The sequence below is a fragment of the Sus scrofa genome, chromosome 17 (genome assembly GCF_054392235.1).
Source record: "Sus scrofa isolate SSC_HxYL_T2T_F1_AM1 chromosome 17, Sscrofa_HxYL_maternal_Yorkshire_Landrace_v2.0, whole genome shotgun sequence".
Taxonomy (NCBI): domain Eukaryota; kingdom Metazoa; phylum Chordata; class Mammalia; order Artiodactyla; family Suidae; genus Sus; species Sus scrofa.
This window is the reverse complement of record NC_139399.1, coordinates 24,449,722-24,464,951: the sequence shown is the minus strand read 5'-3', so window position 1 is coordinate 24,464,951 and position 15,230 is coordinate 24,449,722. Positions and strand designations below refer to the sequence as shown.

General features: G+C 38.8%; 1 protein-coding gene and 1 long non-coding RNA gene across 4 annotated transcripts in view; both read right to left on the bottom strand.

Annotated features, from left to right (window-relative positions):
• PLCB1 (phospholipase C beta 1) overlaps nucleotides 1–15,230 on the bottom strand; it is a 746,923-nt gene that overhangs the window by 597,624 nt on the left and 134,069 nt on the right. The window lies entirely within an intron of this gene.
• On the bottom strand, nucleotides 387–6,354 carry LOC146395180 (uncharacterized). Its single transcript, XR_014831907.1, has 2 exons — nucleotides 3,290–6,354; nucleotides 387–3,131 (listed from the first exon to the last, which is right to left on the bottom strand). It is a non-coding gene; the product is annotated as an uncharacterized LOC146395180 (long non-coding RNA).

The following is a 15,230-nucleotide window of genomic DNA, read 5'->3' as shown; positions in this document are numbered from 1 at the left end:
TATACCAGGGTTACCTCATTTTGTCCCTGTTATGTAATCAGGTTGTAGGATGCTTAAGCCCATACTCCTACATCAATATTAATTTTATTTCTGTCCTGTTTGACTTCGAGACATTCAAGCTCTAATTTTACACTTTTAAGGACAACTTTATCTTTGAATACAAGACACTTTGTCTTCCCTCTTTTCTCCACTAATTGAACAATTTATATGTCAAACTTTCTTATGCCCCGATTATTTTATATGCTATACTTCTTAGATAATCTTATGTAGAAATTTCTCTATCTTAAACCAAGAGAGAGTCAGAAAGTAATAACGGTGTAGAGAACAAAGGATAAGCATAAGCTTAAAGCAATATACACTGGTTTCCTTAAAAAAATGTAATCTTATTTTTGGGTTTTAATTAATTTTAGAATATGGTTAATTCTATCAAGAATGACAATGAAACAGTGAGATTTTTTTGTGATTATACTAGGGAGGAATGTAGCAAAAACTTCATGAAAGCTCAAGACATATTAGTTAGATAGCCAGAAATTTCAATCATATAACCTGTTATTGGATGCCTTAAATGTTGATATTATAAAATCAACAAAAAATGAGATTAAATCCCAGAAATGAGAGGAAGCTTGACTGTTATCCCCTCTCTTTTTTTCCCCACATTTCCTCTAGAAAAACTACAGCTTCAAAGGGAATGATTCCTACCACTTTCAATGAAACTTATTGTAAAGAAAAAGTTTTTTAAATAGTTAAACAAAACACAATGGTATGGCAAGTAACACATGGCCCTGGCAGAAGAATGTTCAGTATTTTCATCTTGAGTTTAGGCACAATAATGCATTCTACTATGTGGCACGGGGGTTGGTGTCTATTGTGGATAATTTCTTCCATATTTGCGTAGGTTTGTTTTCCTATATCAGCAGAAGGGGTACAAGATGGGATTAAGGCCATTTATATAATAGCAGCTCTATAATTTTTAAGTGCTGTCATATGACTGAGGCATTTCCTCCAAAGCCAAATGACTTATTCCAAACATTATTGACAGAAATAAACAAGAATCTTTCACCAATGTTCACGTTCAAAAAAGTATTGGAGCAAAAGCTGGATTTTCGTCACAGACACCAAGATTAGCACACACTAGAGGGCAAATTCAATGAAAAAGAAATTTAAAATCTTAATAATTCTCATTGCTAGGTTTTCTTTGCAAAATTCCATCCTCTTTTATTTTTCCCCAGATTAATCAATCTGTTGCTTGATCAATCCACCTATCTATCTTTTTTTCTTCTTTTAAGGGCTGCACCTGTGCAATATGGAGGTTCCCAGGCTAGGGGTCCAATTGGAGCTACAGCCGCTGGCCTACACCACAGTCACAGCAACACCAGATCCAAGCTGTGTCTGCGACCCACACCACAGCTCACCGCAATGCTGGATCCACTGAGTGAGGCCAGGGATCAAACCTCCAACTTCATGGATCCTAGTCAGATTCGTTTCTGCTGTGCCATGATGGGAACTCCAACCTATCTATCTAAACGCATCTTTTTTCCCCCTCATTGAATGAAGGTTCAGTAATACAATGTGAACCTCTGTGTCCAAAGTTCCTCTGTGGCCAGTATCAACAATCTTGGAAATTTTCATGCCCATTTATTACAAACCCACCACTACATCATAACCGGTGTCAACCTTCACTGGACTCTAAGTCAGATAACATTTTTCCCTTCCCTTGAAATTTACAAATTCCTGAAGAAAATATTTTTGAACAGAAAACCTATTTAAGAAAGGAAATAAATTGTGAATTTCTACAAGTAAAAGGGAGGAAAAAGAAAGAAGCATATAAAGTCAATGCAAGGTGATTAGAGAAGTGATTTTAAGAGGGGATGTTTGCAGACACTGGCATTCTGAGGGTGTAAATTTGGTTAATAGTGTTTTGCAAAATCCCCATCAGCACTGGATTTTCATTAAGAAGAAACTCTTCAGAGTTCCTGGTGTGATGCAATGGGATCAGCAGCCTCTCTGCAGTGCCAGGACACAGGTTTGATCCCCAGCCCAGCACAATGGATTAAAGGATCTGGGCAGGTCACAGCTGTGGCGTGGATTCTAATTCTTTGGCCTTGGAACTCTATATGATGCAAGTGGCCAAAAAAAGAAAAAAAGGAAGAAGAAGAAATGATTGTTTTGATAGATTGTTTACTAATCATTCTGGCCACAGCCCTAAAAAGCATTATTTTCAATTTAACTGTACAATGACTCAAAATACACGTAAATTTTATTACTGATGTGGTACCAAAGAAAGGGTCATTTTCAACATGAATCTACAATCGACCAGTCTTAATATCTAAGAATTATTACAGTTCAGTAGAATTAAATTAGTTGACTTTTTAAAGAAAAGTATCTATATTTCACACAAAAAAAAGAATATTTAAAGCATTATTTTTTCCTCAAAGTTTACCAATTTTGAAAATTTATTTTGCCATATGCTTGAAGCAGCATTTAGAAGTCGTCATCAAAATATAATGTTAAAAAGAAGTGAACATTCCTTTATCTTACTGAGCTGATGTGATGAAAGCCAAAAATCTGTCTTCATATCCCCTGGATAGAGATACAAAACTTATGGTTCAATTTCAACCAAATGATATAAGCAACAAAATAATTTTTGAAAAAAAAAAGTAAGCAGTAAATCAGTGTTCATTTCTTTTTCTTTTTCGCTTTTATGTTTGTTTGTTTGTTTGACCTTCTAGGGCTGCACTTGCTGCATATGGAAGTTCCCAGGCTAGGGGTAGAATCAGAGCTGCAGCTGCCAGCCTACACCACAGCCACAGCAACACCAGATCCTAGCCAAGTCCGAAACCTACACCGCAGCTCACAGCAATGCTGGATCCTTAATCCACTGAGTGAGGCCAGGAATCAAACCCACATACTCATGGATACAAGTTGGGTTCGTTAATGGAGAGCCACAAGGGGAACTCCTGAATATCAGTGTTCTTTATTATTCCATTACTCCACTTCACTGGCACTCTACAAATAAAAGTAACATCTCTGTGGCCCCTTAACAAAGTCCTTTGACATGCATTATTACATTTACCAATTCCCAATGTATCTCTCACAACAGGAATATTATTCCTACTTTGCATATGAAGCTACTGAGACCCAAGTTAAATGATCTACCTATATTCTCAGATGTCTGAGCATTTCTGCTCTCTCTTTTGTTGCTCAGACACCTGAGAACATAGGTAGATCATTTAACTTGGGTCTCAGTATCTTCATATGCAAAATTCCCATGAAAATAAAACTGGGCTGCTCTGAGAAAAAGCCAGAGCTAGTCTGATAGAGGATGAAGTTCCATGAGAGCACCTAGCCAAGTTCAATGACACCACCCAGCTAATCCACGGCTGACTGCAGATGCTTGAATGAGTCCTGTTGAGACATGCTCATATCAGCAGGACCACCCCAAATAAAGTGCAAGGAACAATAAACAGTGATTGTTTTAAGCCATGAAGTTTTGGGGTGAACTGTTACATGGCATTACTGTGGCAACAGTCAACTGATCAAAACAACAAAACAAAGAAACAAAAGAAACAAAAAAAAGTCAACAATTCAAAGTTTCCAACACACCAAGCCTCAGCATTGACGCTGGCTGACCAAGGAGAATCTGGAGGTTCTGCAGTCTGTTACCCAGCATTTAACAAAGTAAGAGACTTAAAAGGTCAGGCAATTTAACTTAGATTCTACAGAAATATCCGGGTCAACACAGCTATTTTTACAATTAAAAACAAATTCTCCACCCTAATCCAAGGACTTAATCTCTACCATGACAACTTGTATAATTTTCAAATGGTAAGTGTGGAAAAAAATAAGATAATAAAACACAATGGTTCAAAAGTCACTTTAAACTGTTATTTCTTCCTTGGCACATGCTCTTACTGTGAAGTCACTCTTGCAGTGAAAAGATTATAATTATGTTAATATTATAATTATGTTAATATTAATTTAGCATATATGACTGAAAATGGATACATGTATTTATGCTCTGAATTCTCTATTTTAGAAATTACTGAGGTGCATACAGTGCAGAATCAAAGAAGCTTAAGTACAAGACAACATTAAGATGTAAACTTGAGATATACCTAGCTTCCCACGATAGTAGGTGCTCCAAAAACATTTTTGAAAGCATAAATGAAAGGATGAAAATGCTTCTGGAAGTGCTGGCTTCTACATTCCATCAAAGTTCCCTTCTGCTAAAATTGTGGAATGACCTCAATTTAGAAATTATCAGTGATATCATTACTTGGATTTTAAACGACTCTCCCACCCTTTGGCACATCTTATATGACACTTCATCATTCCCTTATAAAATGAAAATATTCAGAATCAGACAATTCCAATGATAATAACCACCCTAGTGCTGCCCCATGCCAGGTTCAGGAGCAAGTATTCCATATACATTTGCTCATTTAATACTCACAACAGTCCTATAGGATAGACTCTGGAATTCCCATTTTATTGATGAGAAAACTGACACTGTCCAAAATCACACAGCTAATGACTGGTAGGATTGAGTCAATATGCCTGCCACCAAAGCCTAAACTCTTAAATACTGAGAATTATGTATGATGTTGGATAAATGACAAGTCATTCTTGATATAGCCAGGCCCTGAATTTATGAAAAATTTCCTCTTCTAAGAGCTAAAGAATCTGGGTCCAGCTTTCTTTTCTTTCTTGCTTTTAGGGCTGTACCCGCACAATATGGAGGTTCCCAGGATAGGGGTCAAATTGGAGCTACAGCTGCCAGCCTACATCACAGGCACAGCAAAGCAGAATCTGAGCCGCATCTGCAACCTACACCACAGCTCACAGCAACCCCAGATCCTTAACCCACTGAGTGAGGCCAGGGATCGAACCCACAACCTCATGATTCTTAGATTTATTTCCACTGAGCCGCAATGCGAACTCCCCTGGGTCCAGCTTTTAAGACTTCCTCATTAATCCTATCTCATAAAGCATCCCCAACCTGACATGTTGGTGACCTAGGCAAAATTTCCCTTGAGAAATAGGAAGAAAGTACCAAAAATCTTTTAGCATGAAACTTCACATCTGGCACTTGTTAAGATGAAAACATCCTTTAATACCAACAAATATTGGTATTTTATATCACATTAGTGAAGAATCCTGATCATACATGAGAGAGTAAGAAATACACAGACATATTTTTATATATAAAATAAGAATTGAATTCTCAATTTTTATATTACATAGCATAGGCACTCAAATTTCTACTAAATTGAATTAACAGATGTTGTCATATTTGAGGAAATAATCTCAGGACTCAAAACCAAGCATTATTTAATGCCACAATTTGCAATATTAGATCAACTGAAAATTTTGTTGATGATACAATGCTCAGCATCTCCTTATTGTTGAAATCATTGTTATTTCTTTTTTTTTTTTTTTTGTCTTTTTGCTATTTCTTGGGCCGCTCCTGCGGCATATGGAGGTTCCCAGGCTAGGGGTCCAATCGGAGCTGTAGCCACCGGCCTACGCCAGAGCCACAGCAACACAGGATCCGAGCCACGTCTGCGACCTACACCACAGCTCACAGCAACACCGGATCCTTAACCCACTGAGCAAGGGCAGGGACCGAACCCGCAACCTCATGGTTCCTAGTCGGATTCGTTAACCACTGCGCCACGACGGGAACTCCAAAATCATTGTTATTTCTTAATGAACTACTCTGGTGTTTAGTCTAGGCTAATAATTAACAATATTGAATATTTACCATATGCCAGATGAAATTTTAGGTCTTTCTGACATTGGCTAATTCTTCCCCATTTAACAGACTGAGGAATTAGAAAGATTAAGTAATTTGTTCAAGATCACTCAGGCAGTTTACCATGCTGACTCTATTACCTCTGTACTGCACTTGGACCAGAAACATAGGAGAACATAAGAAACTGAAAAAAATGAAAATGGGCTTCTAGATATCAACTGTCAATCACACCAAGGGTTTTCCAATGACTGAAGACAATTCTAAATTTGATGCTTTTCTGCTCAGTCCTGTGCTCGACATTGTGTCTTCCTGTTTTTCTCCCCCCACTGGAATTTTCAAAAAATGAAGACTTTAGGCTTATACATTCCCCAATCTTCCTTTCCACAAAGATTTTATGGTTATACATTCCCCATTCTTTCTTTCCTCCAGCTAGCTCGTAGTTCTTGTGCTAAGAAGAGAAGGAAAAATATCAACAAGAGAGCAACTAGGAGTTCCTACTGTGGTACAGCGGGTTAGTGATCTAGCTTGTCTCTGCTGAGACACAGGCTGAACCCCTGGCCAGCAGCAGAGTGTTAAGATGATCTGGCGTTGCTGCAACTGTGGCATAGATCACAGCTCCAGCTGGGATTTGGTCACTGGCCTGGGACTTCCATATGCACCTAGGAGTGCTCTGTCAGTGACTGTAATTAATAGTGCAGCATCACATACGTGAAAGTTGCTTAAGTATTCTCAACACACCCATAAAGAGTTAATGATCGGAGGTGAGGAATGTGTCAATAATCTTTTTTTCTTTTTTTTTGGCTTTTATTTGTCGTTTTCTAGGGCCTAACCCATGGTACATCTTATATGTTCCCAGGCTTGGGGTCTAATCAGAGCTGTAGCCGCCAGCCTACGCCACAGCCACAGCAACACCAGATCCGAGCCACATCTATGACTCACACCAGAACTCACAGCAATGCCGGATCCTTAACCCACTGATCGAGGCCAAGGATGGAACCTGCAACCTCATGGTTCCTAGTCAGATTCATTAACCACTGAGCCATGACAGAAACTCCAATGTGTCAATAATCTTGATTTTGGGAATCATCCCACAATGTTTATATAAATCAAATCATCACGTTATACATTTTAAATATAATATACAACTCTATTTGTCAGTTATTCCTTACTAAAGTTGGGAAAATTGAGTTCCCACTGTGGCACAGCAGGTTAAGCATCTGACTTATGGCACAGGTCACAACTGTGGCTCTGATTCATCCCCTGGCCCGGACACTTCCATATGCTGTGGGTGCAGCCGAAAAATAAATAAAAGTAAAGTTAGGGAGAAAAGAATTCCCTGTCAGAGGTATCTGTGGAACTATCAGGATGATCAATGCATAGAGAGGCTTGTGCACTGGAAAGAATATATCTTACTGGGAATTAATCTCAATACTAATTAAAATATTCATGTCAAGAGTTCCCCTTATGGCTCAGTAGTAAGGAACCCGAGTAGGACCCATGAGGATGCAGGTTCAATCCCTGGCCTTGCTCAGTGGGTTAAGGATCCTGCATTGCTGTGGCTGTGACCGTGGCTGTGGCTGGCAGCTACAGTTCCGATTCAACCTCTAGCCTGGGAACTTCCATATGCCATGGGTGAGGCCCTACAAAGCAAAAAAAAAAAAAAAAAAAAAAGATAAAAAAAAATTCATGCCCTCAGTTTAAGAAGAAAAGCAAGTTTTCCACCTTCATCAGTCAGGCTCCAATAATTTATTATATTTTTGCCCTTTCCATTATTCTAGGGTAACAAGTAATCAAAGGCAAGACTCACGAGACGGAATCATCAAGCACTTTTCCCCACTATATCCTTCAATGGATTGAGTGACTTGGTTTTCTCTGCCTCCTAGATGAAAACTTAGGCAAACTCCATGAATTTTCTGGTTACACTTTCCCAGGTACCCCTGATCGGCATCATGGATGACAGAACATTCATGTTGGTTTCATATCAAGGCTTCTAAGGTGCAAGGCTGGAATTCTGTCTTCCACAACAGAGCTGGAATCTTAAAACAAAGGGCTGTTGTTGACAAGCTCTCTATTCCTAAACAGCCTGGTAAAGCATCTCCTTCTGGCCCTGCTACCATGGTGTCTGAGACTTAGAGAAACTCAGTAAAAATACATGGGGAGGCAGCAAAGTTCTTACTTGACCACTGTAAGTAGCAAGCTGAAAGTACCCTCTGCACGCTCAGCCCATGGTGAAAATGTATTATCCATGTTTCTCTCTCTCTGTTTCATGCTCACTTTCTCGCTTATGCTTTTGTGGATTCTTCAAAGACTCCTGCCTTAGCTTAGGTGCCCTTGATGTAGAGCCTGAAACAGAAATTCTTTGTAAATAATTTTCGAGGGAGAGCTCTTAGAAGAAACTTCCAAGGGACAGAGAGAAGCAAGATGCGACAGGAGAAGGAGCTTGGCAAACAGCTTGTTTTAGCTTAAGTTCATCATTAGCCTGACCCCATGGAGAGCTGTGGTTCATGGCTCTATGGCCTTAAGGCAAAGATGCTGAGATTTTATAGTTTTGTATTTTTCAGTCAATGGTCAAGGGCAGCCTCCAGATAGGTGGGAGGCATAAACTACAAGGCAGCTCTGGGCAAGGAGGCTCCTGTCAGCCAAGGGCAGCTCTCCAAAGCATGAGGGCGGCTGTGAGCTATTAGCAGCTGGTACCCACAGCCACTTGGGAATGGATGCACCTTCTCAGGTAAAGATATAGACAGAGCGCTAACAGCGTGTGTGCTAATCTCACTCCCATGGCTGCAGCCCTTTTGCCTGCAGCCCTTTTGCCTGCAGCTCTTTTGATGGGCACAATGCATTTTCCTGTAGCTCGTTTTCTTATTCCTTCCTTGGCTGTAAACATAGATCACCCTAGCTTTTCTCTGCTAAGCTCTGCTTGCCCCTCCCGGCAGCCCTGTGGAAAGCATATAAGGAGGCCCCATGAAGCTAGAGGCTATCCTGCAAATAGTCCTATCTGGCCCTGTCTCACAACACTAGAAGTTTAGGTTGGGACTCAGAGAACATTAAGAGCTCTCCCCAAAATCCTCTGTTAAGCTCTATGCTCCACTTTCTCAGCCTCTCCAAGCCTCTCAGCTGTGATCTTCATGAAGAAATGGAGCAGCCATTGTTTTTACACCTTGGCCAAAACCGGCACAAGAGGAGTTCTACTTTAATACCCTCCTAGTTGAATTTAGAATATTTTCCACAGGATGTACACTTTTTGAGTGACAGAGCACCTGGAAGTTAGATGATAATGCAGTATACCCCCAAACTACTTGATTCAATTTCAGGAAAATAAATGTAATGATTTTCTGCCAAATCAGTTATCATTTTATGTTCCGTGAGATACCAAAGTATTTCCAGCAGTTACCTAGAGAAAAATTGAAGATTTCGAAAATGCAAGGTGTTAACTACATTGTGAAAATGTGAAAAAGACAAGCACATTTTGGACTTAAGCAATAACAGAGCAGCGGTGATTGCTGGGAATAGTTTGAGAACTACTGAGGTGCCTGATTACACCAACTGACAGTACATCCTTGTTCTTATAACATCTTTGGACTAACACTTCCCCAGCTCCACTCCCACCCTACAAACACAGAGTACTTCCTTCATCATTTGACTATTTCCAAAATGAGTAAAAACATAAGTGCCAATACTTGTTATTAACAAAAACTAGAAACAAATGTCCCTCAACTGAGGAATGGATAAATGAACTGTGTTGTATCCACACAATGAAATACTCCTGAATGATAAAGAAATGAACTACTGATAAAAGCAACAGCCTGGATAAATCTCAAATGCTTCATGCTACATGAAAGGAGCCAGACTCAAAAGGCTGCATGTTGTATGATTCCACTTAGACTACATTTTGGAAAAGGCAAACTTACAGTGCCAAAAAAACAAAAAAAAAAAATTTTTTTTGCCAGGGCCTTGGGGAAAGGGCTGATTACAAAAGGGTTCATGAGGATATTTGGGGAGGTTATAAAACAGTTTGCTATCTTGATTGTGGTGATGGTTACAAGACTTAAACATTTACCATTTGTTAAGACTTATGGAACTCTAGACTTAACAGAGGTAATTTAACCCTAGGCAGATTACACATAAACTTAAAAAGAAATAATGGATAGCTTACCCATAAACCTATTGTTACATAAGCCAAAAATAGCAGTAATTAAAGTGAAAAATATAATTTATATATTTATTGATAGCTTTTTTTTTTTTTTTTTTGCTTTTTAGGGCCACACCCATGGAATATGGAGGTTCCCAGCCTAGGGGTCGAATCAGAGCTACGGCTGCTGGCCTGCACCACAGCCACAGCCACAGCAACATCATATCTAAGCCATATCTGCGACCTACACCACAGCTCACAGCAATGCCAGATCCTTAACCCACTGAGCGAGGCCAGGGATCAAACCCGCAACCTCATGGTTCCTAGTCAGATTCATTTCCACTGCACCACGATGGGAACACTCATTGATAGCTTTTTTAAAAACCCTGCTCATTTTTAATTTGCAAGCATCAGAATCTTGAATTCCAAGAGCAATTTCAAAATATTGTGTCCTCAAAAATTAATTTTAATCTATAATGAATTCTTCTTCATGATCAATTAATACTAATCCACTGCAGATGGAATTGTTAGAGCATTTCTTGCAAATGCATTTAAAGTAGCCTTCCAAAAAAGAAATCAATCCCTTCTAAAAGGAAGTTGCTCAGACACTGCGAGTGATGGACTATATATATAGTTTTTTTTTTTAGTTAGGCAAATAAGTGTTTATTGAGAGAGAAGAAAGGTATAAATAAAGCACAGGTTCAGGTGGAGAGGGTAGGAGGAAGCACACAGAGAGAGAGAGACAGAGGGCAGGGAGAAAGATCCAGAGAGAGACATGCCCTGGAGGTGGTTTAAATTGTTTGGATGGGGGCAGTCCTTCCAGGGTTATTCTTGCCAAGCATTTTGCTTCCTCTGGCCATCTTCTGATTTCTCTCTAAGTTTGCAGTGCTGGGAGGGCTTTGTGGATCCTACATTTTAGGGACCATCTCCGGGCCTAGCACTTGGCAGGTAAAAGCTGAACTTGAGACCCATTTCCTCAAAGAATGAGTGAAATTCATGCGCCACAATTTTTCCTCCCACACAGCTCACCACTCTCAAAGCAAATGTGAGAATCCATGGCTGGGAAGTGGATGGAACGGAATCAAGAGGAGCAGAATCTGTAGTAAAGATTTTATGGTGTTGGAGCACCCATCGTCGTGCAGAGGAAACAAATCCGATTAGGAACCATGAGGTTGCGGGTTCGATGCCTGGCCTCACTCAGTGGGCTGAGGATCTGACATTGCCATGAGCTGTGGTGTAGGTTGCAGACGCAGCTCGGATCTGGCTTGCTGTCGCTCGGATCTGGCTTCCTAGTCTGGGAACCTCCATATGCCGTGGGTGCTGCCCTAAAACAACAAAAGATTAAAAAAAAAAAAAAAGATTTTATGGTGTTGACATAGCCTGTTATCCAGGCAAGCTTCACAACCAACCAATGCTTTTTATGGGGTCCAAGGATGTATGAAGAGCATTATAATCACTTCCTTTTCTTTCTGGCAGAGTTCTGCCACAGAGAGGTCATTTTCAGGGGATAGTTAAAAACCACCAAATGAAGATTAAAATCCTTAACTACTGCAGGAGTCAAGAATGTGTCATTTGTCTGAGGCTTAATATGCTCTATGTAAAATGCATGCCTTATATAATACTGGGCCATTTCTGTGTAATAATTTCATATATTTAATAACACAATATTCCATAATTTTTTGTAATTTTTTGTATATTTGTAAGATACACAGAGGCTGAGTATAAACTTCAGAAAATCCAGCTAATTCAGTGCACTTTAGTTAAGAGCTAAAAGGTTCACCTTGGCTCAGGGAATTGTATGTGTAAAATCTTTTTTTTTTTTTTTTTTTCGAAGAAACACATCTCATGAACATTCTAAATGTCCTTCAAGCTTGACACAACTTCACAGGTGTCATCCACACGTGTGCATCTGTGTGTGTGGTGGGGCACTCCAGCTACTTGGGGGCAATGCCTTTGTTTTTTATTTGTTTGTTTTTCTTTGTTTTCTGCAGCCTGTGGAAGTGCCTGGGCCAGGACCAAACCCTTGCCACAACAGTGACCTGAGCCGCTGCAGTGACAATCCCAGATCCTTAACCTGCTGAGCCAAAAGAATGCCTTTTTTTTTTTTTTTTTTTTGTCTCTGTCTTCCAGGATCTTGGCACAGGACAGAACATGTGAGTTCAAACAAGTCTGGAAAGAATCCGTGAAATTGCATGAAGGTTGAAATAAAAACAAACCTGAAGTATGAACAGTGAGAGTTAACATGTATTGAATGTTTATCATATGTGTCACTGTCCTGCGCCTTTCTGAATCTTCACAATAACTTATGAAGCAAGTACCATTATCACACCCATTCTACAGGAAGGTGTAAAAAGATAAAGCAATGTGGGATGCACAAGTAACACATGATGAAGTTCAAATTGAAATCTAAGCAATCTACCTTTGAAGAAAGACAGTTTCTAACTACCTTGTAATATTACCTTGCTAATTATATTAGACTACAACCTTCACAGGCAGGTAGGTATACACAAATGCCATATTTTGTTCAAATTGTCCTAATAAAATTATTACCATATGAATAGGTCTTTAGCACTACCCTGTCTAATTTTCCTTCTGGTTTCCTTTAATTTTCTTTCTAATTTGTTCAAAATGAAACAAATGATTATGTAAAAATCACTCGAGTACCTAGTTATTTCTAGACTTAGTTGATGAAACTATTCTCAGCAGATTATATTCATTTTATCAGCAAGTTTTAAATGACATGTTAGCCCTTCTGGCCCAAGTTTTTGGCTAAATATAGCAATTACGTTCTACAGGTGAAGGTCACTTTGGGGAATGCGCCATCTAAAAACTAGGACTTTCAGAGACATCTCTGGAAAGAAAATGCTTGTAAAAGGATCTCCAAGCATTTATTTATTCAGTAAAGCATGCTCTATAATGTTCTCAGAATAAACACAATCCTTCTGCTGGTAATATCGGACTTTTAAAAGCATAATATTCATTACAATCAAAGAGAGAGAAAATTTGACCAATTTAAGTAAATATTCTACTTATTAATGCATAGATTAGATTAATTGCCACTTTTCTGTTCTTTTCACTAGATGCTCAGACAGAAGCAGGAAAGAGCATATTTTCTGAAGAATTTTCTGATATTTTCTGAAGAATTCCTTCACATTGCTGTCATAGAACAGGACAGCAAGAAAAAAACAATGTTAGGTTCATTGCACTGATGGTCCCAATTAATGACTTTCTAGTATCTTTGTCCTTTGCCCTGTGAGTACTTTGCCATTTCTCTTATCAAGGAGTCTAAGGAGTTCCCATGGTAGCACAGCAGAAAGGAATCTGATTAGTAACCATCAGGATGTGGGTTCGATCCCTGGCTTTGCTCTGTAGGCAGGGGATCCGGCGTCACTGTGAGCTGTGGTGTAGGTCAAAGATGTGGCTCATATCATGCATTGCTGGGGCTGTGGTGCAGGCTGTCAGCTGTAGGTCCAATGTGACCCTTAGCCTGGGAACTTCCATATGTCTTGGGTGTGGCCCTAAAAAGCAAACAAACAGTCTATTTCCCTTTCCCTTAAATCTAGCTGACCTGTGATTTGTTTTAGCCAGTAGAATATAGCCAAAGTGACACTATCCAAGTCCCAGGTGAGGCCTCAACAAAACTTCTCACTTTCTCTGTCTCCCTCTTTCTCCCTCACTTTTACTTTCCCTCTCTCTGTCGCTTAGAGCCCTGCCTCTGCCCTTTGAACAGGCTACTCTCTTGAGGATGAGAGGTGGTTGGGATAGGGAAGAGCTGGGGTATCCCACTCAATAGCCAACAAATCTTCAGAACCAGAGCAGTTTAGCAGGGTCAGTCAGGGATGAACACACACACAAGGGAGCCACCAAGACCAGAAGAGCTTAGAATAGTCCAGCTTAAATTACAATGGACCCACAGAATTGGCACTAAATAAATGGCTGTTGTTTAAGTCCGTATGTTTTGGGATGGTTTGTTACACAGCAATAGCTAACTGATATAGGAAAATATATGTAGAAATAATTCAAATAACATTTTAAAATGTGTGACAGCCTTTTAAATACCAACTATTTATGAAATATTTATACATCATAGAAGAAACTAAATTATCATTTAATATATAGTATAATTATATAACCTTAATTTATTTGGTTTGATGCATTTTTTATGTATTCTTAATTCTCAGTAAATGCGTTGAACTGGATATCAGGTTATCTTTAATGTTTTATGAGGAAAAAAAACTATTAAAAACCCTTCAGCTCTGTCTAGATTCAGGAATAATAAGCTTATAATATATAAAACCCTTAACATTTTTTGTCACAATTTCAACTTAAAATAATAATTGCTAAGTCTAAGGACAATCATCATGTTCTTAAATTTCTTAAAAGAAGATAAGGGCAATAGCATTCACTGTTATTTGTTTGGTTTTGTCTTTGAGCAGTGATTTGCAATATGAGCATTTTATATTTCCTTCCAGTGTCTGTGTGAAAGAATGTCTGTCTCAAAACAATGTTTATCCTTATTATCTCTAATATTTTCCTGTATATTCTGTTATATTCTATTCCACTGTTTTTTGTTTTTTGGGTTTTTTTTAATGCTGGATTCTAACCAACTAACCAATAAACTGATTTCACAACCTACTCATGGGTCAAGACCTCTTGTTTGAAAAACACTGGCTTAGGAGTTAGTTTCCATCTGCTATGAATCACAGTCATTGGAAAGTGTTTTCATGATAAATTACTTGCCTTAGGGTTGAGCTGTTCTTTGCTCACAGTTAAGACTTTTTCTCCACTCTGAGCAGCCACAGGTAGTTTTTGCAATACACTGATGACAACGATTAACAACTGCCTAGTGATTTTGAGATTACAAGGCATTTTTCATATATATTACCTCAAACCTCCATTGGGTTAATTGGCAAAGGAAACACAATAGTGTGCAATTAAGTTTAATTCTAGGTAGATCTCTAATTTTATTACTTAAGATAAAGTGAACCTTCAGCAAGTAAGACATATCACACCATTTTCCCATGTCCTGGTAAATAAGTTAGTTTTGAATGTACAATATGCAGAGATTTTCTGGAAAAGGTGCACATCATTTGAACTGAAAAGCTTATAAGTCATACAGCCATATGAGTCAACTCTGTCAGATTACAGTTTTTAGATTGTTTAGAATTTACCACTTCAAATCATGGTCAAAAGAAGTTATAAAGCCAAAGATCTGCAGTCAGAAAACAACTGTATAAGCCCATATAGAAGTGGCAACATTTTTTAAAACTGTCCTTCAGAAACAAAAGATCTGATTTATAGCTGAGTCCCAATAAGGTCACTAATGTTACCGTGTTTTTTTAATTA